The 25,919-nt window shown below is 49.7% G+C and overlaps 2 long non-coding RNA genes across 2 annotated transcripts; one reads left to right on the top strand and one right to left on the bottom strand.

Moving 5' to 3' along the window:
- Positions 1-511: 511 nt before the first annotated feature.
- LOC111850590 (uncharacterized) lies at positions 512-3,051 on the bottom strand. The gene is made up of 3 exons (XR_002839846.2): positions 2,814-3,051; positions 2,460-2,650; positions 512-2,142 (listed from the first exon to the last, which is right to left on the bottom strand). It is a non-coding gene; the product is annotated as an uncharacterized lncRNA (long non-coding RNA).
- A 16,334-nt stretch (positions 3,052-19,385) lies between these two features.
- On the top strand, positions 19,386-23,689 carry LOC111850584 (uncharacterized). Its single transcript, XR_011989393.1, has 4 exons — positions 19,386-19,524; positions 19,856-20,068; positions 21,713-22,359; positions 22,419-23,689. It is a non-coding gene; the product is annotated as an uncharacterized lncRNA (long non-coding RNA).
- Positions 23,690-25,919: the final 2,230 nt, after the last annotated feature.

Genomic DNA, 25,919 nt, shown 5'->3' with positions numbered 1-25,919 from the left:
TTATCCACGGTTTGTTGATCAAATATCACAGAACATTGAAGAAGCACCTCCTTGCATGTTAACAGGCAATGGGAAGACAGGCGATAAACAGGCAGAAGGAAGATCTCTGGGAAGAGGGTGGAGCTTCAAGATTGTCTGCAGCACTCAGTGAGACTTAAGAAAAGTCACAAATCGTCACAGTTACTGGAGATTTGTCAGGCTGTTAAGGGTCTGCAACTGTGAGTACCACTTTCTGGTTAAAACTTACACCAGTGGAATTAACGAGTTAATGAGGCATCCATCCATCCATCCATCCATCCATCCATCCAGTACAGGTTTGTGAGGAGCCTAGAGTCCATGACATGAATTACTTATTTGCAGTATCTAATTCTTTGATTTTTTTTTTATTTTGAAAACCCAACAGCTATACTAATGATGTCAGTAACAACAACACAACAACATCAACAGCAATGACAACAGCAATAATAATAATAATAATAATAATAATAATAATAATAATAATAATAGGGCCTCCTCCTGGGTCGTTCCCTCCCTTGCACCCGTAGCTCCTTGGGTGGGCTCCAGTCCCCCGTGACCCTGCACAGGACTGGCAGCTATGGTGGTAATAACGGCATGTCTCCATCGATGGGGTGACAGCGCCTCGTTTCCGGGAAGCCGCCTACGCACGGTGATGTCGGCTGGTGCCTCACGCTCAGCACGCGGCCCTTCGGACGGCACGCTGTGTGGATGTATTACTTGGCACAGGCCGCTGTGGCTGTATTGTGCGTACAGTCGGATCGTGTATCTCATCTGTGTTGTTTACTGGAAAGCACTGCCCTTCCCCCACTGAGAAGATCACATGAATGCAAACCATCTCTGCCTGTGAAAGCCTTTATCACAGACTACACAGATGCCCTTTGAAAGCAGTGTTTTCTGAGGCTGGGTGCGCAGAATGCAAAGCTAATGATTCGATATGTTATGGCCATGTGATTAGTATAGGTGGGGGGTGGGGGGCAGAAAGAATTTTGTGGGACTAAGAGTCAGGTGACCAGACTTTTGTGTTGACTAGTTCAACATTTTCCTCGTTCACAAAATGATTATTTCTTGGTTTATTTGACTTTACTTGAAGCTGTCCTTCATAATGCATTATAATGTGTTATACTTTTCCACTTAAAGCTTCTCGTTCACCTTTTTGTCTGTATGACATTGGTCCCTGTTACGAGCGACATTTCCTTGTCTGATCCGCATGTGTCACATGGTTCTCTCTGCTGTTCCAACTAAAGCGATGCTGTTACTGTGCTGTCATCAAGACCTCCACTAGTCACCAGCCTATGAGCAAAGACACTTGTTTGTTCCCAGCTGTCTGTAACTAACCTCATCCAATCCAGCACAGGTGTGCTGATTGGCTAGAATCTGCCTTCACTTATTGGTTAATATGCTGCCCACTGCTCCACCATGTGCTTCATCTCAACTGATCTCAAATACGATGATATTTCAAGGACCCTGTTAACAGATGTTCTGCTGCGCAGTTTGCAAAACGGAGCATGTGGGAGTGGCCTCGATTTAATTAAGCCTGTAGTCAAAGTAACGGGGAGAAATGACACTTTCTGTACCTTGTGAAGGATTTGAAACGTCTCCTAATTCATTTGCATGGATCCTGAAGAGGATGTGGTGCTAATGTTGCTGTTGGATTTGTGTGCAGACATCCTGTTTTGCTTCATGTGAAATGTTCCTATTTAAGCAAAAGAAGGATGGGAAGTCTTGTTTCTTTTTAGCCATACAGTGCTTGGGTGTCCTTTTATTTTGATGGAATTTTTTTAATCGACCCTCTCTTTTCTTGTTTAAATCTTCCGCCATTTTCTTCGCTATGGCCGAGTCTTTGTGTGCCTGACTTTCATTCACTCCCACTGGCGTATGGGTTGTTAATGGGCCCAATTCATCAGTGGAGGGGGGGCTTCTTCTGTGAGTGCGGCTGGGGGCATTTAGCCTCCCCCTCCTCTTGATGGTTGTGGCATCAGGGAACAGATGATTTAGCGGCAAGGGGACAGAAAGTGCTTTGGATCTGATGCTTTGCTCCCGCCACGGCACTTACACTCTGTAATAGATTGAAGTGGCTCTTTGAAAGGCCTGCAGATGAATCCACTGTTCTCTCAGTTCCAGTGGCTGTGGCAAATATATTTGAGTGATAATTAGAGTTTGACTCCGCACATTGAAATTTCACACCAGACAGCACAACATGGAGTATTAAACCCTCCCAGGCTGGTGTACTTTTCTAACAGTCTATAACCTTGCTGCGTGGCCAAACAGTTGGCACAATGTATTCAAATCCTAGGGCCTTGTTTTGCACTGTACTGGGGGGTGTCTGTGTGACGTCGCCCATTCACGTTCGGACTCTGAGAACCTTTAAGCTTTCCAGGAACGTGCCTTGCTAGAAACTAGGTTGATTGAGGAACATGGCATGGGCTGAATGAAATAAATACCTGAAAACAGGAAGTCTGCTGGCCATCTGGAATGGTGTCCAGGCCCTGAATAGACTGCTGCTGTCATTTGCAGAACCCGCCGAGTGTTTATGGAGGAGGTTCTCTTTGGTGGTTCGTTTCATTGTGAATTTCAACCTGTGAGGCTGTGAATGCGGATGGTGACGTTTCTGAGCAGGCACCTCGAAAGACACCTAATACATAAACACATAAACGCCCCTCCATGTAGGATTCACCGTCTGACTCTAGTTTGGTGAAATGTTTTCTCATTTTCTATTGAAAAGCACATAAACATAGACCTGCGATCAGGAGGAAGTGAAGAGCCTGTCTCTGCTCTGCTGATCTGTGGACGAGTACCTGGAGAAGGTTTCGCAGAAATATCGCCATCTCACGCGACGTTTGGATGTAACCCGGCCCACAGCGATCCAAACACAGACAGTTTTCTGGCCCTGTGCCTTTGGGCCGTCACGCAATCCAGGCGCGATGTCGTCGGATAGAGCTGAACATCAGTGTTGTTGGCTCACATGACCTTTCCTGGAGGACGTTGGCTATTGGAGGGAGGGGGGTAGATCTGCAAAAGCTGTCTTGTCATACGGCCTCCCATGGACGATTATGTGGGCGGGCTTACTGGGGCTACTGTGCACACGGCTGGGTACCCCCCACCCCCCAGGTCACAAGACGCCTGTGTTAGGTTAGCCTCCGGCTGAGATCCTGCTCCCAGAATAGCCCCCCCGGCCCTGCAGCCGGCTGGCCTCTGAGCTGCTATCGTGCTCCAGTTGGCATCGGTACAGTTGTTGGGTCGTGGATGATCTGTGGTGGGGGGGGGGGGGGGGGTGATGCAATGGGGCCTATTTATGGGCGGACCCCAACGCTCTGCAGCACGCCCGTATAAGGGAAGGCGGCGAGGCGGGCATTTTCTGACCCAGCCGCATCTCTCCTGTCCTCCCTCATTCTCCTCCTCCCTCTTTTCCTCTCTCGCTCTCCCTCTTTCACTCTCTTGACCCTCCTAACCTGCTTTGCTCGGACCAGCCTTCCCCTGTTCTTTTCTCTCATTGGCCAAGGCCAAGCTAAATAGCCCATCCTCCACTGCTGAACATCACCCTTCCCATACAGGCAGGACCAAAATACCCCCCCGCAAAGCCTTGCTACAAAAATACCCCCCCGGCAGCCTATGAGGTACGTGCTTTGCATAGCTTCCATTGGGAATAAAGTATCCCGAAATACAGAGCACCGCTTCAGGGTCCCTTGACTTTGAGGCCCGAGGGTGTGGTCGAGGTGGGGGGGTGCTGGGATCTGATCCTGCCAATGACACTTAAGCAGCCGGAGGCACATGGCGTTCCTGGCGTTTCTGGGATGAGGGATCATGTGACTTTCTGCGAAGCTTGGCGGGATCTGTCCCGGCCAGAAAGGGCACGGCTCAGCGTGTGGGACCGGACAGCAAGGGGCTGCCAGGACAGTGGGGTGCAGACCTCCCTCATCACTTTGCAGACAGCTAACTTGGAGCTTGATCACCGAGTCCCGAAGATGGATGAAAGGTGGGGGGGGGGGCTCTGACATTTGGCCTTTTTGTTGCCACCCCCCCCCCCCCCACCCAGGCTCCACAGACTCCGGCCCAAACACTGGGAACCCCTTTCTGATTCAAAAGTTCCTTCTCTGGTGCTGCAGAAGCTCAACAGCTTCACCCCAGACTTAAATCCATTTCTCACCCTGTCCCTGACCCCATTTACAAGAATCAATTAAAATTTATCTAAACAAGCCAATCACAGTAAAGCACAGAGGATCACAGATGCACCCTGAGATCAGCTCTTGCCGCTTATAGGGTGTCTCACGCCCTGTGCTGCCTGGAAAAGGCTGCAGGCTCACCGAGACACTGCTGGATAAGCAGTTATGGAAGATGGATGGATGGCGTACCACAGATATTGCATATAAAACAAGATTAAACTGAACAATGTTTGTCATTTTTATTTTTTTGGATCTGTTGCTGTTGCTTGGTTAATATCCGTCTGCATTTTTTTGTCCAAGGATGTTTGTCACGCATGCGTGTCATTTCCTGTCTGTGCGGCCCGGTTAGGAAATGACACGCCTGGAATTAATCTGGGTTACCTGGATCTGAGTGTCCACTCCACCGACTCCCCACTGGCAATCTGGCCTTTTTTCACTGACAGAAAGGTTCACATTTTTTACAGGTGAACGAGAAGTTAAGGAAGAAGGCCTTTTTCTGGGGCAGAAGGCAGCGCAGCATCCTGGGTGTCGCCACGCCATTCCTGGCACAGACTCCAGCTTTACTGTGACCCTGTAAAACGTTTACGACACATTATTTGTTTAATAAATAGCTTTAAAATCTTCATTATTCTGTGATGAGCCCACTGCTTCCAGGAGAGACTCTGGACCCCCGCGACTCGGCAAGCGGGTACAGGAGATGGGTAGATTGAAGCTTGTTGCTTGTACACTGGTGATTATGGGGTGGACGTCCTTCTGCTGGGCCTGAAGATGCTGGCTTCCCTGTCCAGGACACCCAGGGGTCGTCAGCTGCCGTTACCCACCTGCTCTCAGAAACATGCTGTCTGAGTCTTGATCGGGGGGGGCAGTGGCCACCATCACAGATGGCTCAGTCGTGCCGAGTCTGGGCTGTTTGATGGGCTGCAATACACTCGCGGCTCCATCCCTGCAGCCTGGGGGCCCGGCGGCCGGCGCCCGCCTTTTGTCCCTAGTGCCGTCGCCGCGTGCTGACAGGCCGGTGCTAAGTGAGGTAATAGCCAATTGATTTTGTTCCTTTTTTTTTGAGCAGAGGACATAAATCAAAGCGTCTGTCAGGAACTGGGCTGTGTGAGGGTGGGGCTAGGGTCCTCTGTTTGTGCTGGGAGTGTGTCAACAATTAATCCACACCATGATCCCAAGGCCACAGCCACCTGACCCTGAAAAAGCCCCCCCCCCCCCCCCATCCTCTACACCACACACACACACACACCAGCGAGCACCCACAGTCCACCAGGTCTGCTTAAAATGCCCTGTGCTCCTGGGTTCACTGAAGCAATGAGCCTCATCTCCCACTCAGACAGAGAGTGGGCGGAGCTCACCGGTGATTGACAGGTAGGATGGGCTCTTGGGTGCTGCTGGGTAAATAGGGGACAGGAGGGAAGCTTGCACTGGCTGTGAGAGAGTGAGCGAGTGAGGGAGAGAGAGAGGGAGAAAGAGACTGCTACATTTTTTGGTCCTGGACCCGTGACCCAGTGTATGTGTGTGTGTGTGTATACTACTCTATATTATTATTTTTATATCTGTATTATTATGGTTATTTTATACAATCTTTTATACAGCATGACTGCTTTCGTTATAGTAATAATACACTAAAATGAAACAATATTAAAGAGTGCTGTGGTAACAATATACAACACACATTGTACTATAATAAAAACGTAACACTGTCAGAAGCAACATTGTCAGTGCTTATAAAAATGAACTTTATTGTACCCCTCATACAAAAAAGTTTTAAATTAATGTATTCCTTTAATCTTTTTGACGTTCCAGTATTGGCGGATAAATCTTGACGCATTGTGTGAATGCGCTGGCCTTTGCCTGCGGCCACAGCGGGGGGCCGGGGGGGTGTGGGGGGGGCAGCAATGGGCGCCCCACATAAAGGAAGCCAAGGCAGGAGTGTGAGAGAAAACACAGATGTGAGCTGCGCCAAGCTGCCTTAATCCTATTAACTCAATTATGGTAAAGAGGCCCGACTGGCCGCTAACAAAGATGCGAGCTGCCCTCCTGCAGGGGCCCAGCACACCCCCCTGACGCCCCCCCGGCACCGCTGCATCCCCAGCCACGCTCCCCATGTGGCTGCCCGGAGCAGCGGGCCGGTGGGCGGGGGCGGGGCAGCGGAGCATGCTCAGTGCCACCGTGCTCATTCCAGCACAGCTCCCGCCTCCTCCTGGGGGGGCCGCCGGGGGGTGCGGGGCCTTTCATTCCTGTCTGCCCAAAGGCCCAGACTCCTGCCCCTGGGAGGCAGGTCACTGGTAGGCATGCTAGCCTGGGATACCCCCACCCCCGGCCCCCCGCTGCCCCCTGCCCCATCTGCAATGAAAGGAGGGCCCTGTTTCCTGGGGAGGGGGGTGGTGCGACGGGGGGGGGGGTGGGGATGGGGTGTTTTTGAAGCAGTTAGACAATCTGTTTGGATTAGCGGGGCTGTCAGAGTTGACGCAGGAATGACGGACAGCTGGGCCAGGAAAGGGGCGGGGGGGGGGGCAAGCAGCCTGTTACGGCGGGGGGAGCAGTAGTCTCCCAGGTCCTGATGATTCCCAGATGCTGGCCCTCCCCGTCCAAAGGCCTATTTTTGCAGGGCTTGTAGGGGGCCCTGACTTCAGTACTGACCAGCCCCCCTGAGGGGTAGGTGGGAGTGGGGGGACCTACACAAACAGCCCTGATCACCTGAGCCTCTCCCTGGGGACTAAACTGTCCTGTATGCAGCCTGGGCATCTAAGTTGTACAAAGCTCCAGGAAACCCCTTCATACATGCAGAAGGAGGTTGTACAGAGGGACTGGAAATCGATTATTCGTGATTCATTGATTATTGTCTCACTCTAGAACATTCTATGACATGAACCGAATCATCTTGCCATGATCAACTGTGATATCATACCTTGTATTCCTCCGTCTACCAGATTGTTCTAAAATGCTCATAAGAACATGTGTGTGTTTGATGTTTTGGCATTTTGCTGCTGGTAGCTTAGGGAAACCAAAATTTGGTGGTTCCAGTTTCATCTGCCGGACTTACCCCAAACTGCTCAGGTTTAATATTTACCTGTAAGATTGGATAAAAGCCACAGACTCTGTCTTTGAGAATAGAGTGCCAGCACAGCTTACCTGTCCAATTTCGGCTTTGCGCAGATGCAGAGTCCCCTTCCGCTCCCGCCCTGTACAGGCGCAGAGTCCCATCCAGCTCCCCATCTGCGCAGATGCAGAGTCCCATTCCGCTCCCGCCCTGTACAGGCGCAGAGTCCCATCCAGCTCCCCATCTGCGCAGATGCAGAGTCCCCTTCCGCTCCCGCCCTGTACAGGCTCAGAGTCCCATCCAGTTCCCCATCTGCGCAGATGCAGAGTCCCATTCCGCTTCCGCCCTGTACAGGCGCAGAGTCCCATCCAGCTCCCCATCTGCGCAGATGCAGAGTCCCCTTCCGCTCCCGCCCTGTACAGGCGCAGAGTCCCATCCAGCTCCCCATCTGCGCAGATGCAGAGTCCCCTTCCGCTCCCGCCCTGTACAGGCGCAGAGTCCCATCCAGCTCCCCATCTGCGCAGATGCAGAGTCCCCTTCCGCTCCCGCCCTGTACAGGCGCAGAGTCCCATCCAGCTCCCCATCTGCGCAGATGCAGAGTCCCCTTCCGCTCCCGCCCTGTACAGGCGCAGAGTCCCATCCAGCTCCCCATCTGCGCAGATGCAGAGTCCCCTTCCGCTCCCGCCCTGTACAGGCGCAGAGTCCCATCCAGCTCCCCATCTGCGCAGATGCAGAGTCCCCTTCCGCTCCCGCCCTGTACAGGCGCAGAGTCCCATGCAGCTCCCCATCTGCGCAGATGCAGAATCCCCTTCCGCTCCCGCCCTGTACAGGCGCAGAGTCCCATCCAGCTCCCCATCTGCGCAGATGCAGAGTCCCATTCCGCTCCCGCCCTGTACAGGCGCAGAGTCCCATCCAGCTCCCCATCTGCGCAGATGCAGAGTCCCCTTCCGCTCCCGCCCTGTACAGGCGCAGAGTCCCATCCAGCTCCCCATCTGCGCAGATGCAGAGTCCCATTCCGCTCCCGCCCTGTACAGGCGCAGAGTCCCATCCAGCTCCCCATCTGCGCAGATGCAGGTGCAGAGTCCCATCCAGCTACCCATCTGCGCAGATGCAGGCGCAGAGTCCCATCCAGCTCCTCATCTGGTTAGACTCAGAGTCCTGTCTTTCTGGCTGCAGGATGTGACGTGCATATTTCACACTCACGTCAGGGGGGGCACAGCGGGGGCAGGGCTGTGGCCGCGCCAGTGCTGAAAAGCGGGCGCTGCTAGATTTACGGGGGTGTGCTCCGCGCTGCTCCTACCTGCCTGTTAAAGCGTTTACGCCCCCCAGCTGCGCCACCCTGAGCACTGGACAGCTCTCCTCCATATATTACCCACTTGTTGACTGGTCGCAGGGGGTGTGCATTTGTCAATACATTGCAGCGTGTCAACGCTCAACCAACAAACGCCCCCCCCCCCTCCCCACCCGCTACCCCCCACCACTTCCCAGCCTCATTGCCTCTCATGATCCCAGGAAAGGCGAGAGGCAAATTTAATGGCAGGACATTCATCTGGGGGGCCAGGTGCCCAAGCATTAATGGTAAGGTGGCTGTGTGGGGCTTTATGCCATATACATTTAACTCTTCATGATGGGGGGGGGTTATAATTGTGGACTGTACGTATATTAGGGAAGGATATGCTGTATTTTCAACGAGCATCTGCGCACACCCCCTTAACAGAGTGGTAAAACTGCGGTATGGAGCCGTTCAAACAGGTCTGGCATACGTAGGCATGCAGGTACCATGGGAAGCAGGTGGGGGCAGGAGCCAGGTATCGGTATAGAGAGCAAGGGGCCCCAGAGGCTAAAAACGGCACGGATCCGGGCCCCAAGCCAGCAGCAGCCGAGGGGCATCGGGCTGCAGACATCGCCTCTCCAGGAGAAACAGCCAGACCCCCTCCCTCCAGGGAGAGGAGGCCACTCACGAGTTATTACCCCACTCAGGATCGAGTGCCTCAAACAAGGGCCGGGTTCAAAACAGCGAGTGCCCCTTCTGCGCTCTGGTACGCGTCACAGAGCGCTCCTCGAAAGAAACGCCTGCTGCTTGTATTTAAGTCAAAGTGTTCAGATTATAATCAGCGCCAGATGTAACTGATTAGCATCCGAATATTTCTGCTACTCTCCAAAATGCAGTCGCAAAAACTTGACCTGCATTTGCAAATAATTTTGGCAATTTCAGGCATGTCAAAAAACCGGGTGGGAGACACTCACTCTTGTGTCGATTGGCTAGCGGGACTGGAAAGTGGGTGAGGTAATACGTGCAGAGAAGAGGTGGAAGGACATTTTGTTACGTCTTGTCATCTTACGCTCGTGCCTGGAGTTTTCCGGGGTTGCTGCAGTAAAGCACCTTCCTCATTCCAGCTGCACGAAAGGAATAGTGTGTTGGCTCGGCTTGTTTGTTGTTTCAGTGGACAGATTTGGAGAGAGACACCCAATCCTACCCGGGGGAGATGGAAAAAGGTATCGGGTGGGTGGGAGGGGGTGTATCTACCGAGCCTGGACTGTCTGTCACAGAGATAACTCAGATGAGACGGGGTCATTCCACAGCTGGCTGCTGTCACTCCCTAACTGCACCCCACCCCACCCCACCACCCCTGGCCATAAAACATCTAGATCCCTGGCTGTCCGAGCCTCTGACCCCCTCCCTCACTGCCAGACAGACAGACAGACTGAAGTAGAAGAGCCCTGACTTCTTTTACGATGTGAAAAAATATATTGTGTGGTCTGTCTCAAAAAAGTTCCTGCTACTATAAATCAACATACAGGTGGGTAACAGAATAGCTAGAGACACAGATTTAAGAGGTTGCAGGTTAATTCCCCTAGACCATCTTGGCTGTTGTACCTTTGAGATACATAACTTGAATGGCTTCACTAAATTTCCAGCTGTGTCAACAGGTAACACGTAATTTTATAAGCTAAGTTGCTGTGGAAAAGTTTGCCCGTCAAGGCCATTAACGAGTACAGCAAGGCGGTAATGCCACGGACAGCGGCATATATCAGGCTATTACTTATTTATTTCACTGAATTATTTAGTGTTTTTTTCCCAAAATACCTTTTTTTTGGAGGGAGGGGGGTGGGTAGATGCCCTTAACTAGGCTGACCCGCATTAGCATTAACACGGCCAGTGACGACGGTAACGATCGTTAGCAATGGCGGAAGGCAGATTGGCTTGAACGGGCTGTCGTGTCGCCAGGGAGACATGCGCAGCCCTAACGACCTCGTTACCAACATCAAAGCGGGGGACTGGGGGCCCTCAGAACCGTCCCCATATTACACCGCTAGGCTGCAGGGGGGCACAGAAGAGACCGCAGCTGTGTAGACTGCATGCTGTCCAGTTCCTTGGGGATGATAGTGCACCTAGACATACAGGGTACATATACACATATTCTCCAATGCTGATAATGCACCTAGACATACAGGGTACATATACACATATTCTCCAAGGCTGATAATGCACATAGACATACAGGGTACATATATACATATTCTCCAAGGCTGATAATGCACCTAGACATACAGGGTACATATACACATATTCTCCAATGCTGATAATGCACATAGACATACAGGGTACATATACACATATTCTCCAAGGCTGATAATGCACATAGACATACAGGGTACATATACACATATACTCCAAGGATGATAATGCACATAGACATACAGGGTACATATACACATATACTCCAAGTCCACTTATGCTTTCATTAAAGGTGACTTATAGTACAGGGATGCATAACAATTTATGTGCTCTCTGGGATTTGAACCCACAACCCTTAGATTGTTAGCACAAGGCCCTACTTACAGAGCAACTGGAAACATAATGCCACGAGAAGATGTTATATCTGTCAAAGTGTGTTAGCTGAGCCATTTCTTGACCACTAGCACACCTTGTTTGGCTAATTAATACGTCATGACATTAATTAACTAATTAAGCTAATGAATTAAGTGAGTTGGTGAAGAATTTTAAAAAATACATGGCTGGGGTGGTCCTGAGGGGAACAAGGTATCAGTAACTTTTTGGAGAAGAGAAGACATTCTTGTTTCTTTTTACTGTATTACTGTTTGTTTTGATGTGTAATAATATTACACTGTCTTTTTTATGGAGAAAATATATATTTCCTGGCCAGATAAAAAGACTGTCCTTTGGCAGCCTATGACTTCTGCACAGTACTGTAAGCCCTGATCAGCCTGTGCTGTTTTTACCAGGTGGGTTATTATTATTCTGGGGCTGGATATGAGCCACACAGGGAATCTCTGGAGTTCTGGTCAGAGCAACATTTCTGCAGCTCAGAGGTTCTGTGCAGCTCATGGCACTTTGGAGAGAATCCCACAGATGCTCAGGCATTGGCCATCAGTGAGTTTGGGATCTCCCAGTGGTCTAATGAGGGCTGATCGGCAAAATGTACCAAGGGGGACCCCCCTGATCAGCAGCAAAATGTACCAAGGGGGACCCCCCTGATCAGCAGCAAAATGTACCAAGGGGGACCCCCCTGATCAGCAGCAAAATGTACCAAGGGGGACCCCCCTGATCAGCAGCAAAATGTACCAAGGGGGACCCAGGGTTGGTAGCAAATAGCAAATTATCAAATTGGGGCTAATTATCATTTTTTGTGGCCCCTGCAGGTTCTTGACCCAAACCAAGCCGACCATTTGGAAACCTGGAACCTAACATTCCAAGGAAGCTGTCATAGTAAGGCATTGTCAGCTGGGAGGAGCCTGCATATGGCCCTTGATAGAATTACAAGCAACATTCATACTCTTCTGGATATTCAATATGTGAGAGTTTGTAAAATTTGATCTAGCTCCGATTTCCAGCACTACATACTTATGGCCAGAAATGCTTGTCTAATGGTACTGATGTTAAAATGGTCCTCTGGGTTTCCAGTGAGACTTCCATGTTCCTAGATCATTTCTTCCCTTTTGCTGACATCGCTTGAGATTAAAGGTGTTTAGTTCTGTTAAACTATATTAGAAGCATAATAAGATCTCCTTAGATCTTCAAAGGTTGGTTAGGTGTCTTTCTTCCATGGGCTGTTGTTTTATGGCCTGCAGAGTTCCCCGTGAGCTCTTGGAAGTTCACATTTCTTGGGGTCTGTATGGAATTTTAACTCTGTGGGTTAGCAATAGTGCAACTGATGCAAGACGTTCCTCAGTATGACCGAAATATCCCATCTCTTATTGGCAGGCGTCAGCCTGTTCCTCTGTTTTTTATTGTTACATTTTCAGCTGGTTTCTTCATCTTCACCTGGAATGGATCAATGTGGATCGATGTAACTATTAGGTTCTGATCTAAGATGAAGTTCAGGTCGACTCTCAGCAGTTGGCACTGGCAGAAATGGTCTTTTGATTTCTGCTGAGAAGTTTATTTCAGCGAGTTTGAGTAACCTACCCTGACAAGTATCTTACTGAGTCTTTACTTACTGGATTTTTCTGCTATGCTTCAAACCTTGTATGAACCGGGCCAGCCATAAAAAGTTTATCAGGAAAAGTTACACCAAGTAAAATTTGAGGGTTGTCTGGTTGGTTGGTTTATGCTTCAGAAGCAAGATTCTTCCCAATGGTCATCATGAAGTGCTACCCTTCTTTTTGCATATGCCCCCCCCCAGAGGAGCAGCTTGTAACACAGTGAAGCTGGAGGGGCTATTGGTCCCCTCCTTGGGGACCAAAGCCATGGCCCTCGTATGTCTGACACTGGTGGCTAAGCTGGGAGACGCCCTTGCAGGTAGATCACATCATCGTCTAGATGTAGCATTCAAAAACATGCCTCTGCTAATCTGCTAAGATTATGGCCACCAGTATATCTCTGTTAGCGATGCTCAGAACCTCCCACTAACGAATTCATAGCCATTGCACCAGAAGACTCCAGTGCAAGTGGACACTGCTTGCACACTCCTAAGGAAGCGGTACGCAGCAACCGTGTTCACCACTACAGAAACCAAACAATTACAATGGGCCCCCCAGGGTTAGGAGGCCCCCTGTTGGCCACAAAAAGTCTCTACACTAAATACAATTCTTTATTTAGGAAACGCTGAAGCTGCATGTTCTACTAACCAGCTAACTAGCCAAGATCTTGTGACTCGCAAGCTACCTATTTCATTTTTGAAACATCTGAAGTGACTTGTGGGGCCCCAGGATCAGCAAACCCGCTTTGTTGTTTGCTGTAAGGAACACTGTTTACTACAGTAGGGGAAAGCTGGAGCAAACAGCTGCTTAACAATGGCAGCCTCTCCCACATCTCACTGGTGACCACTGGTTGACCCATTTTCCAGGCAGTGTACAGTGTGCCCTGCACAGTGGGCAGTAAGAGGACATTGCTGTTGGTCTGTGCTTGACACTGTGGCTTCATGATTCCCAGGTTGTGGGTTTCATTCTCACCCCTTGCTCTCTCTGTGTTGTTTGCTAGTTCACATGTGTTGTTCTTGCCAGTTCCCTCCTGTACTGTAGCTTGATCTGGTGCCTCTAAGTCACAATGTGTGTCCTGCAGTGGACTGGAGTCCCATTCAAAATGTCCCCAATCTCACACACTGTCTTTCCTATCATTAGTCCCAGGTTTCCTGCCATCCAGTCTTCTAGAATTGGCTGTGGAATATGGTTCTGCCATTAGTGTGATGATTAATTTATGCATATCAAATAATTTTCCCGCAAAATACAGAAAAATCAGGAACACCCACCAAAACACGCTTTTTCCAATATATCAGGATATACAGTATATACAGTAAAACTGGTCTAAGTCGCCGTCTTGTAACTCGTCAATGTGCCCAAGTCGACGCTCAAGCAAAAGTCCCGATTTTTCTTAATGATGTTTCCTTTAAAATTCCTTGTGTAACTCGTCGCTTGTAAGTCGTCAAATTCCCTTAGTCGTCACCTAAATCCCGAACAACACAAATGAATGGATTTTCCTACCTGTAAGTCGACACCCCAATCGCTGCATTCCCCCCGCCTGCTTGTCACCACGGCAATGTAGAAACGGGGAATCCCCACCTATCGCACTAGTCGCTCCCTGGGCTTAAGTCTCGCGTGTATAGTGCGGTGTAGTAGAGGTATGGTGTTATATTTACTAGTCTGCAAAACGGCGAGATAGACATAAGTCGCCTTACATAAGACTTAGGTGTATCTCGTCAATTCTCTAAGTCGTCACTTTTAAGCTGGTCCCACGAGTGTCGACTTAGACCGGTTTTACTGTATATATATATATGGGAGATAATACATAAGACAAGGGATTTTTAAGTAAGATGGATTTTTGTAGGACTTTGTGCTAAGGAAGCAGATTCCATCCCACAGCCGTGGTGTCCATCCAAGTTAGAACTGAGCACCGGACTCGGCACAGGAGAGTCCATGATTGGCTGGGAATGCCGGAACAGGAGACCCTGGGATAGAGTAAATGACGGCACTGTGTCACTGCAGGGTCTGACGGGTTAAACAAATAACACTTTCAGAAGCGAGAGGGAGTTAAATCGAGTGAAATCGCTTTGGTCGATGGGATGATTAATTGTATCGGCCGATTGGATGCTCGACTGGAGTAAAAGCCAGAGAGAAGCTAACTGAGTGTGTCTGTGGCTCAATGGCCTCCAAGGCTTCCCCGCTCCTGGGGCCCACTCCCAGCCGCTCGGAGGCAGCTCTGCCCGCACCTGTGAGCTCATGCCGGGGGTGCCTGCACAGGTCACTCACCCAGATACCCTGGCAGGCTGCGGAGGGGAGGGGAGCGGCCCGGCGGTTACGGCAGGGCTGTGGGGGGGGGGAGGCGAGCCGGATCCTTCACATTCCTTTTAACTGAGGCTAGAGATTCTTTTTTTTCATTCGACGGCCTTGCAGAAGCTCTACATTGGCGGGGAAAAAAACACGGCAGCCAGTTTCCTCCGGCAGTGAAGACGTCGTATAACGAGAGTGTGTAAAATGCTCCTTTTACAGCATTATAAAGATTTACAATGAGAGTAAATATGGGAGTAGGTCCTTAAAAAAGAATCGATATGTCGATAAAAGCCGCAGGGTCTGTGGCGAACACTGCATGCAGGTTTATGCGGGTTTATGGAATAATGCAAAGTGGGTGTCAGAGGCTCGGGTAGAGGGGAGGGGGCGGGTTTATGCATGCATGCATTTGAGTTTATATTTAAGAGGCCCCCGCCTTTTAGTACTGAAAGTGTCTGGCCATGCCTACAGAGAGGTAATGTAAAAATGCGGGGGGGTCTGTATGTACCATTTCTCCTGCGCCGTCAAATAAGAACGAAGAGCTGTGAGAGAGACAAATTGGCTCAATGCAATCAGGGCTGGGTGGGCACTTTAATATTTGTTTTTTTCCCCACAGGGTGAATGACAAGTACAATAATGTGGATGTAAATTTAAAAACACTGAGTTACATCAGGACTGTGGAAGCGCAGAAAAAATACCCAGCACCCCTGCTTTTCCCATGGAGAGGAAAAAGCAAACAAATTGAAATAATTAGACAAGAAAATAAATACGGAATTTACCCACTGGCTTTCCGAACCATAATGCTGTGGGGTGGGGGTGGGGGGGGGGGGTAAGGGGTCAAAGTTCATGACGTGTCATGTTAACTGAACAGGAGCTTCTGGATGTTTTGATCCTCACGTGGTAAAGAAAGGGATGTGCCAAACAAATCCCCTTGCTGCTTTCAGAGTGGCCCAGCAGAAACATGAAGACCCAGAGCGTGTTGCATTATGGGTGGGCAGGAAGCTGACTCTGCGATGTAGTGACAGGTACCCGGATAGAAACAAGCACACAACAAGGGGAGTCATCCTAACAACGATGAGAAAAGCCCTCCATGGAGATACTGATTAATCAGATGCAAATGTGTCTCAGAGTAACGCCGCGCTGGGAAAGGCCAGTGGGAGAGCTGGAGAAGCAGGGAGACAAAGGAATGGGAGGGCTGGCAACTGCTGACTGCACCACGATCCGTTTGGACGGGAAGGGACACGAAGCAGCACCTGCGCACAGTGTAAATAACGTCTCCTGTGGAAAATAATAATAATGCTTTGCATGGGGCAGAAGGGCGACCCTTTGTCAGAATATCTTATCATTTCATGGAAGAATTTTTTTCAGTTTGGAGCTTTGTGTGATATTTAGTGTTGATTTGGGGACAAAATGGAGCATGAAAGCATTTCAAAAACTGAAGACATAATTCTGTTGAAGATTTTTAATGGCGGCTATCTGAAACCACCAAGAAATTTTTCATAATTTCAGCTCAGAGATGAATACAGAAGCGTTTTCTTTTCCAGTTTGTCCTCAGGGTTTTCTCGCGGATAACTAACCCTAACCCTAACCCTAACCCTAACCCTAACTAAACACAACCCCATGGGTGATATTATGGTCAGGATGCTGCTTTGTATTTATTTAGCTGTCTGTCATTTGTGATACCAGTCTTTGCCTGATTCCACTTGTAGCTCTAAGTGAGCTGCAGCCTCAGATATTTGTGGGTATATATGTGTGCGTGTATATATACATCTATGCTGTATCATCGGAGACATCCCACGACCCCTCGGTCATAAACGAGCCCCGTCTGTCTCTCTTGCTTTCCTGCTCACTCTTTCTCTCTCTCTCTCTCTCTCTCTCTCACACACACACACACACACACACACACACACAAGGCATAAATCGTGGAAGCCATTGGACAAGTTCATTTCCAGAGCGAGCCAAGGATGACTCCCCTCACTTACTGCAGTCAGCATACTTGTGACGATCAATGTAGGGAGGTTGGGGGGATGGGGGGGGGGGGGGGGGGGGGGTGAGGCGGGAGAGTCAAGCGCAGATACGAAAATCAATCAGGGCCTTAATCCTTTTGGGGGGAGATTCCAGAGCTTTCCTGAGGCTCTTTCCCTTTATTAACCCTTAGCTGGGGAACAGGGTTTCCTTTCATTATGTTTGCTACACTGACAGAGCTGTGTCTCCCTGCTTAAAGGCATCACACAATGTAACTGTTTGTTTCCCTTCATTTTTTATGGTTCTTGCGTAGTTCTAAGGTGGTGATTATAATGGGAATATTTACTTAGTAACAACATTCTGTTGTGTATTTAAGTAAATTTTAGGACTCTTTTTTTCAAAAATCTTATTTCAGGTAATGGTCAGTTTTTGTTCTAATTTCACGTGTTTTTCTTTAGCTATTTTGTTTTTGCTAGGATAGGAACATTCTAGAAGTTTCTGTAGCATCATTCAAACTGCACTACTTGCACTCACATCTCAATTCCTTTTGACTAAATCGCGGTGTTGTTAGTGAGGAACATGGAGAGCCATTCGACCACGACGTCGCATCAAGTTGGAGAGAAGATATCGGGGAAGGTAGGATGACGCAATGATGGGTGACTGCATCTGGATCTTGGTTTGTAAGGACAGCATGTCTCACTGTAATAACTGCTAATGTTTAATGCTGTTGCTTCCTCTCTATTATGTACCATAAAATTTTTGCAAATATGTAATGACAGATTAATTTAGCTAGCTTATACATGTTGTCAATATATTTAAAAAAAATGTTTTTGAGCATCATAGGTGATATACATAAACTAATGTGATTTTCTTATTCAGCATGTGAAACTTCATACAGAAACATTAAAAACAAAAGTGAAACAAAACTTTTATATAAATTTGTAGCCCGGCCTTATCGGTCCCTTGCAAGCTTTGGTGTAAACACCCCACGGAAAACAGGCAACATGAAACACTTCAAAATGCTCCATAATGCCAAGTGTGACTGCCAGCCAGATGCCACCCATGTCAAGAGGCGTTACCTGCCTGCCAGTCCATCAGAGGCCAAGCAGGGACATTGCAGCCTATCCAGCTCTCCTCAGGTGTACAACAAATCGAGGTTCTTCCCAGAAAGCCCAGGTATCAGACTGATGCTTAGGAAATGGTTTTGACCTAAGCTCACAGATTTACATTTAGTCTGTAGATAGGGCTTGATGCTCTCTGATTCCTGGGACAGGCTCTACAAGACCCTGAACTGGATAGTGCAGTTGGAATTTGGTTGAAGATTATGAATGGCCTGTTTCTACTGAAATATTCCCGGTTAAATACTCAGATCAAAGGTCCAACAGCCGTGACCCAATTTGGCAGCGATAGAACGCTTGGTAAACACCCAGCAATACAAAAGTCTTTCATTAAACACCAACTTAAACAAGATAGTCAGAATTCTCCAGATTTTTTTACATATATCTGGATGAAAAAAAAATCAGAACTTTGACAACTGGAGAGATAAGTATCTGGCATCATGGCTGAGGTGCCCCTGCGCTGCGATTGGCAGCCAGTCATGGAAGATGGATGATTGGATTATAACTCATGGGATTAAATCACCAAAGGGACTATATCCTTTTCACAAGGTCCTGTTACAACTGCAGTCTAATTTAATAAAATGGCTGTGTAAGTACTTGGAATACAAAGATCTTGAAGAACAGTTATATGAATTTTCATCCATTGTCCAACCTGCTTATCCTACAGGGTTGCAGGGGGTCTGGAGCCTATCCTGGAAGCAATGGGCACAACCCTGGATGGGGGGCCAGCCCATCGCAGGGCACATTCACACACCATTCACAATTTTAGCAACTCCAATCAGCCTCAGCATGTCTTTAGACTCTAGGGGGAAACTGGAATACCCAGAGAAAACCCCACAACAACACAGGGAGAACATGCAAACTCCACACACATGTAACCCAAGCGGAGACTCGAACCCAGGTCCCAGAGGTGTGAGGCAACAGTGCTAATTAAAAAAAATAGTTTTTTTTTTTTCTGTTTCAATTTGCAGAAATTTTAAATTATGAAACCTATCCTCTCTACAATCAAATTACAATCAGATGGTCATTTTCTAACCATGAGCTTGGGCCATGTTTCTTTCCCCATTAAAAAGTTAGAATGATCTATGGCAGTTGAGAAATTCGATTTGAATTTAAATTTTGAATGAAGGGGTCACATGTCCGGGAGACAGATGGTCCCCAGCGGCTGCTGACGCGAGATAATGCCAACGGGCCCCGCACACGTCCCCACAGCATGGATATCGCTGGCTCTGGTGATAGGCGCACGGCACCCATCTGGGAGAAGCGTCCAGCCTGGGGGTGGGGGTTGGGGGGGAGGGAGGGAGGTCAGTAGATAGACAAAGGGGAAGAATAGAGGTGGCTTGGAGTGTGACGCCTCAGATGAGCTCCTTTAGGTCCACAGCAGCATTATCAGGCTGGCAGCCATCGACTAACAGAGACGATCATAGTTCAGTTACCACAGGCTGGAAGGAGGAGGCACAGCATAAGGAAAGAGGAGGACAGGGAAGGAGAGGTGAGGAGGGGAGAAGAGAGGAGGAGGGGTGAGGAGAGGAGACAATGGGAGAGGAGGGGAGAGGTGATGAGGGGAGAGGAGCAGAGAGAAGATGTGAATAGAGGAGGAGAGGAAGAGAGGGGAGAGGAGGGGAAGAGAGAGGACAGGAGGAGGGGCGAGGAGAGGAGACAAGGGGAGAGGAGGGGAGAGTTGAATAGAGAAGGACAGGAAAGGCGACAAAGTGATAGGAGAAGAGAGGAGAGGAGGCTGCTGGGAAGTCAGAAAAAGCAGGAAAGTCACTGTGAGACCGACTTTCGTTTTTTTGTCTCTCCTCTGTGCCTGCCCTCGACAGCACCTCCCCACCTCTGCGCCTTCGAGCACAGGCCCGTGAACCAGCGGGGTGGAACCGTTCAATCCACTGGGGAAGCGGAAGCCACCCGGCCGGAGCTTAGCAACAGGAACGGCGAGCCCACCTCCCCCGGGACCCTGGCGGGTGGGGCACGTTCATTAGCAGCGTCTTGGGCTGGATTAAAAATTCATGCTGTTTACGACAACAAAGGACTCAGTTAAGGAACATGAGCCTCTTTGAACAATGGCTGTGCTTCTGTGTCGTTCCCGGTGTCTTACTGACATTTCCGAAGTGTGTGCGTGTGTATGAGTGTGTGTGTGCATGCATGTGTGTGTGTGTCTGTATGTGTGTAAATAGGCTCTGGCTGCAGCTGTGTGCGTTTGACACTCTTCTTGTTTATACAGTTCCAAAGTTGTGGACGTGTAGTTTATATATAATACGAGCCACAGAAATGAATGAAAACCACAGGCTTTTTCAGGAATGCCGTGCTCCTTAGGGAAGTTTGTTTTGCTTTTTGTTTTTTTTGTTTTGTTTTGTTTTGCCATCAAAAAAATCTCTGAGCATACATGTGTATTTCTTTTTGCATTTGTGTCATTCACGTTTGCGGGAATGTTGCTTTTAATGCTTCTGCCTGTGTGCTCACTCTGTGGTCAGGTGTGTGTGTGTGTGTGTGTGTGTGTGTTTGTGTGTGTGTTACGTATACGTTACATTTTTGGGACCAAATGTCCCCACAATGTGATAAAAACCTGTTATTTTAACGTTGGGGGAAATTCAGTTTGTGACAGCAATCAAAAATGCTAAAAATGCCAGAAGTCCTGTATTTTGTTTGGTTGCTTCTGGTTAAGGTTTGGGTTGGGTAGGGGTTAAGGTTGTCATTGTTGGGATTAGGGTTTTTCCTATAAAAATGAATGGATGTTCCCCTCAAAGATACAAATACAAGCATGTGTGGTTGCTTGCGTGTGTGTGTGTGTGTGTGTGTGTGTGTGTGTGTGTGTGTGTGTGTGTGTGTGTGTGGGCCGCTTTACTTCGCAGGCCTGTATCTCAGCTTAGTTGTGCTCACAGCCCGTGTCAGCAGGAATCTGTGGTGTTTCTCGTCCTGCCTCCTGACGGGCAGACAGAGTGCTCACACAAACAGGCACTGCCTCTGCACGCCCAGACCTGTGTGCGCCACACCAACGTCTAGGTTTGTTTCTTGGGGAAAATCTGCTTTGGAGCTGAATGCTTAAAGGGAAATGACACTTTCCCATAAAAACAAAAAAATAGGAAAACAAAAAATGATGAAGTGCGGATTTGTGTCCCATTCTGCACTGCAGTTACACGCCCGATACCGTAAATGCTGGCAGCTACAACAACAGCAAGAACACAGTGATACAGAAAGGAAGTGAACTGAGGAACCAAAAGGTGTCATTCATTTATTTAATTTTCCATTGAACACTGTGAAGATGGTAGTGTGTGTACAACCATGGTAGCCAAGTGAGGTAAGCCAAGGATCAACCAGAAAAGGGCAGGCAGATGGAGGGACACCTATGTCAGCCTTTTAACACGTTCTAGAGGCCTGTACAGCCCGCCCCCCGGCATTTCCGGAGTCGGGTATCTCCTACCCCTCACGTGCTCTTCTTTTAGCTTATTGACAGGCACTCCCGAGCCGCTCATGTGTCAACGCGTGAGCTCTGCTAGCGAGGTAAATTTGGTGCTAATTAGCCAGCAACGCTGCAGCTCGTCGATACGGATTTCCGTGACTATGGCTGATGGTGCCGGGTTTCCACAGGCGGGCCGGAGACGGCCAACATGTACACCGCGACATCGACAGGAGCTCTTTAAAGCGCCTTCTCTTCATCGTCCGTCTCTCTCCCTCTCTAGGATGGTCACACACACCGATCCAAGGTGCGATGGTCCTTCAGACCAGAAACCAGCGCTGTACAACAGAAATATCACCATGCTGAGGAGAGTGAATGTTTCACGCCAAGGCCATTGTGAAGAGAACCCTGTGCTCAAGGGGCCTGAAGAAGAGTATCCGTGACAACAACGGGAAGTGGTGGGGGTCGCCTGAGGTGTCCCTCGTCCGCTTGACCCCATGTGTGAGGGGGTGAAAGGTCAGGAGCCGGGTGTCAGCAAGGGCATCCCCTGCTGATATGCTCAAGTTTGGTGTTGAAGTCATGTTGGGGAATGTGAGAGACGCTCTGGTGAATGGAGGCATCTGTCTCCAGCGACGGTCTGCGCCGATGCTGTTTGGAGGGGTTCTTAGGCAAGACGAGCCCCTGAAGGTTTCTGCTCAAATTTAAATCTTATGACACAGATCGGCAGGTGTTGCAGCATGTAGAACGTTTGGCTTGAGGATGAAAAGTCTCCTAATGTTGTACCTTTGAACAGAAAATTGTTTTAGCAGAACCATTCAGGTCAGATAACAATGACAACTCCAGCATTCGAGTCCCTTGACAGCCGACATAACAAAATAAATAAGTGTGTGATTGGCATGAACCAGCCAATGGGCTGCAAACAATGGGAAGGTTTTTGGAGGAAATTAGATGGATGTAAGTTGGTGCAGTAGGTCACTGAGTAACACCAGTATCATTGCAAAGCAACAAGGTCATAGAAAAGTCATTACATCAAATATAGCATTTCTCTTTGTGCTCTTGCCATTTGATTATCTAGAATATAGGAATGTGCTTTCATATTTCACTCTAAATACAATTAAGTATATTAATTTGGAGTGGCAGGTGTGACGGCATCCAACCTCTTTGGGAAGCTCAGGAGAGCTGAGAATGGCTTATCAGCTCAATAGCTGTGGTGTCCAACTCCCCCTATGTACCTGCTATTTCTCCAGGGCTCCTGCTTCCCCCCACAATCACACATGCCGTTAGGCAAGCTGGAGCCTCTACATTGGTACATAGTGTAAGCCTTGCAATGGACTGACTGGCATCCCATCCAGGGTGTCTCCTGGTGGACTTGTGTCCCATCTAGGGTGTCCCCAGTGTCCCCTATGTCACGTCCTCTGCTTACTGGGATATTCTCCAGGGTCTCTATGACTCATATCCTCTGTTAATAGCTTCAAAAAATGAGTGGGACTACAGTAAAGAGTGTATTGCTTCATATTTCTGACTTTGATAATGGTGCCGCAGCATCGACAGCCTTCATGGTTATTGATCTTGGTCCAAATTAAATTAACAACTCAGTTCAAAGGTCTCATAGCCAAATGTATGTTTAATATGTCCACAAGGGGCAGGCTTTAGTCTCTCCGGGTTTCCATTAAGCTGGTGCTCTTTTATGCCCCAGCTCCTGACAGCGTTCTTCAAAGAGTGGAAAGGGGAGCAGGACCGCGGGGAGCCGTCAGCGGCGTGTGCGAGCCGGGCTCAGCTCATTAGGCAGCAAGGCGGTACCGGTACCAGCCAGGCCAGTCCGGGGCTCCTCAGCAAACGGCCTGTGCCTGTGGCAGCCTGGGCAACCAGACTGAGCGTGCTGTCCCAAAACTGCAAGGTTGCCTGGCGATTTGACCCGAAACAGCTGGAAACAGCAGGACGTGTCACTGGAGCATTTTACAGAATGGTTCTCTGGCTAAACACCCCCCCGCCTCTGCCCCGGACATCACTTAAGGCGGCACCTTGGGGTGGCAGAGGGGGGGGGGGGCAAACCCAAAGGTTACGCTGGACATTTTTTCTAGATGGCAGCCTTGTCATGGATTGTGTCCCTGATGTCTGTACCTTCTGCTCTGGTCTAATGGTGTCTCTTCATAGGCAGCTGCGGCTGCTCCCGCTCTGCGCTCGCTGTCACGGCGTCCGGATCACATCAGAGGCACTCAGACGACGTGATAATCCTCGGAAAGAGACCCTCTCCAGTTTCTCAAAGGCTGTTTCCCTCTCCCTCTGCTCTGGGGGGGGTGGGGGGTGGGAGGTGTGTGTGGCTGCACCGAGGCTAGAGGAGGGGTAGGAAGTCAAAAAACGAAAGAAAAACAGGAAAACACTAAATCGTTTTTTACAGTTAATGAGGCGGGAGCGCTAATCTGAAGCTGACTGTAGAATCGCACTTCCCGGCAGCGCTGGGGGCCCCCCGCTGGCCCCGTGCGTCCATCCGGCACTGTGTCACGCCTGGGGATGCTCAGTCATGCTCTGGCCTTATCGCTGTGCACACGAGGCGCTGGGCAGGGCGCAGTACGCGGCGCACTGGCGGGAACCCACACAGCTAAATACACAGCGCAGGCTGCATATGGCCATGTGGGACATCACCAGCGCCAATGTGATCGGTGCAGCATCATTCATAACAGAAAATTGCTCCTCTGTTACAACTGAACTGTGCCGCAGAACTCAAACTTCACAGTTGGCCTGGATGTCACTGAAACAGCACCCCCTACTGGTCCCCCAGGGCCTCTCTTTTATTCACAGGGCTCCTTTTATTTGGAAGGTGGACACCATTCTACGTGATTTTTGGTTCCATGGCCTGAGAAAAAGTGAGCATGGAGCTCGTCAGGGCAAACGACCCAACACTGACACAACCCAACAAACAAGCCTCCCCCCCACCCCCATCTCTGCAGGCTAAATGCCACCCTGCTCCTCCCAATGAACAACTCATCCCTTTCACGTCCTTTTTCCCTGGGGGGATGGGGGGGGGGGGGGGGGGTAGATGAATGGGCCATGACTCGACGAGTCACACCTGCATGTGGGCGTGGCCTGCTACCTGAACCGTGTGAGTCACACCACAACACAGCTGTGGCTCCCCCCAAACCTGGGCCTCCGCTCCTGCAGCGCTTTTCTTCACCGCTAGCCAGAGAAAGAATGTGGCCGCCACCCTTTTATCCCCCATTTTTTCCTTATTTGCCATCTATGAGTGACTTTAAGAATATTTAAGAATAACCTGTAAATTGCATTGATAAACGATGGTGAAATATTCCTTCCTTACTTCCTGTTGGGTAGGATATTTTTTGGCTGATTTTTAATTTTGCCAGTAAAGGCTGCTATGGATGAGTCTTACAATGGGAGAGACTCCCACATGCCGAAATTAGCTGCAGATCTGAGGTCTGAAAGCAGCTCGTCTGCCGCTGTTGGTTCCTCTGATCCTGGATGAGTCGGGCTCCCTGCCGCACTCGTAGAGGTTAGGCCAAGCAAACCTGGCCGGACCTTCGTCCCCCTGAGAGAAAGCATCACCTCCCAGGTCATTCAGTGAGCCGTGTGTCTGGGCCTGCCCCCGGCGGTGTGGCCCCGTTCTGGCAGCGCCCGGGACCTGAGTGATGGCCGTGTGGCACGGTCACGTCGGTCAAACCTCTTTTCTCTGTCACCAGAGTCCAGCTGAGCGTGTTTGTTCACAGCTTTCGACAGCGGAGCCGGGCTCTTGGGCCAGCGCCGAGGTCCGTGCCGGTGGCTGGCATCCCTGGCAGAGGGGGAGGCCGCAGAGCAGCCCCAGCCAAGGCGGGAGGAGCAGCTGAGGGCCTTCAGCACCTCATTAGCTGACTTCGCTCCCTCGGTTAGTGCACAGCGGTGCAGCGGAGGCTGGCGGTAGCGGGACGTGTATGGAGTTGGCCTGCTCACCAAGAGGTTCCTGCTTCAGCTCTCAGGAGTTTCAGTGCCCTGCAGCAAAGGGCTTCGCTATAAATCTCTGGAGTGAAATCACATCCAGGAGTATAAATGGGTATGAAAGCCTCTACTAGCAAAACTAGTGCTTGCTTTAAATGTTCTCATGGGTCTTCAGGACCTCCATCCATCTTCTGTAACAGCTTATCCAGTGCGAGGTCTTGGTGAGCCTGGAGTCTGTGCCAGGCAGCAGGGGGGGCCGCGGATGGGATGCCAGTCTGCTGCGTCGGAGGTGCCAGTCCATCTCACCGAGCATGGAGGGTCTGGCAGAAAGCTGCAGAGTCACGGGGGGAACATGCGAGCTGCACAGACAGAGCCAGGCATCCAGAGCCCGTAGTGGGGGGCTGCAGCCACCCCTGCCATGGCACCGCTTCCTTACCTCATCATCACTTAGGCAGAGTCTCCCGTCGGCTCACCTCTAAGTTCATTTATCCCCTTAAACTGGCCACCATTGGACTATGAAGGACCCCGGTCTGAACAGCAGTAATTATTACAGAAGATACAAGCTG

The sequence above is a fragment of the Paramormyrops kingsleyae genome, chromosome 2, assembly GCF_048594095.1.
Source record: "Paramormyrops kingsleyae isolate MSU_618 chromosome 2, PKINGS_0.4, whole genome shotgun sequence".
Lineage (NCBI taxonomy): Eukaryota > Metazoa > Chordata > Actinopteri > Osteoglossiformes > Mormyridae > Paramormyrops > Paramormyrops kingsleyae.
The sequence above is the reverse complement of the archived record's forward strand: the minus strand, read 5'-3'. Positions and strand labels throughout refer to the sequence as shown.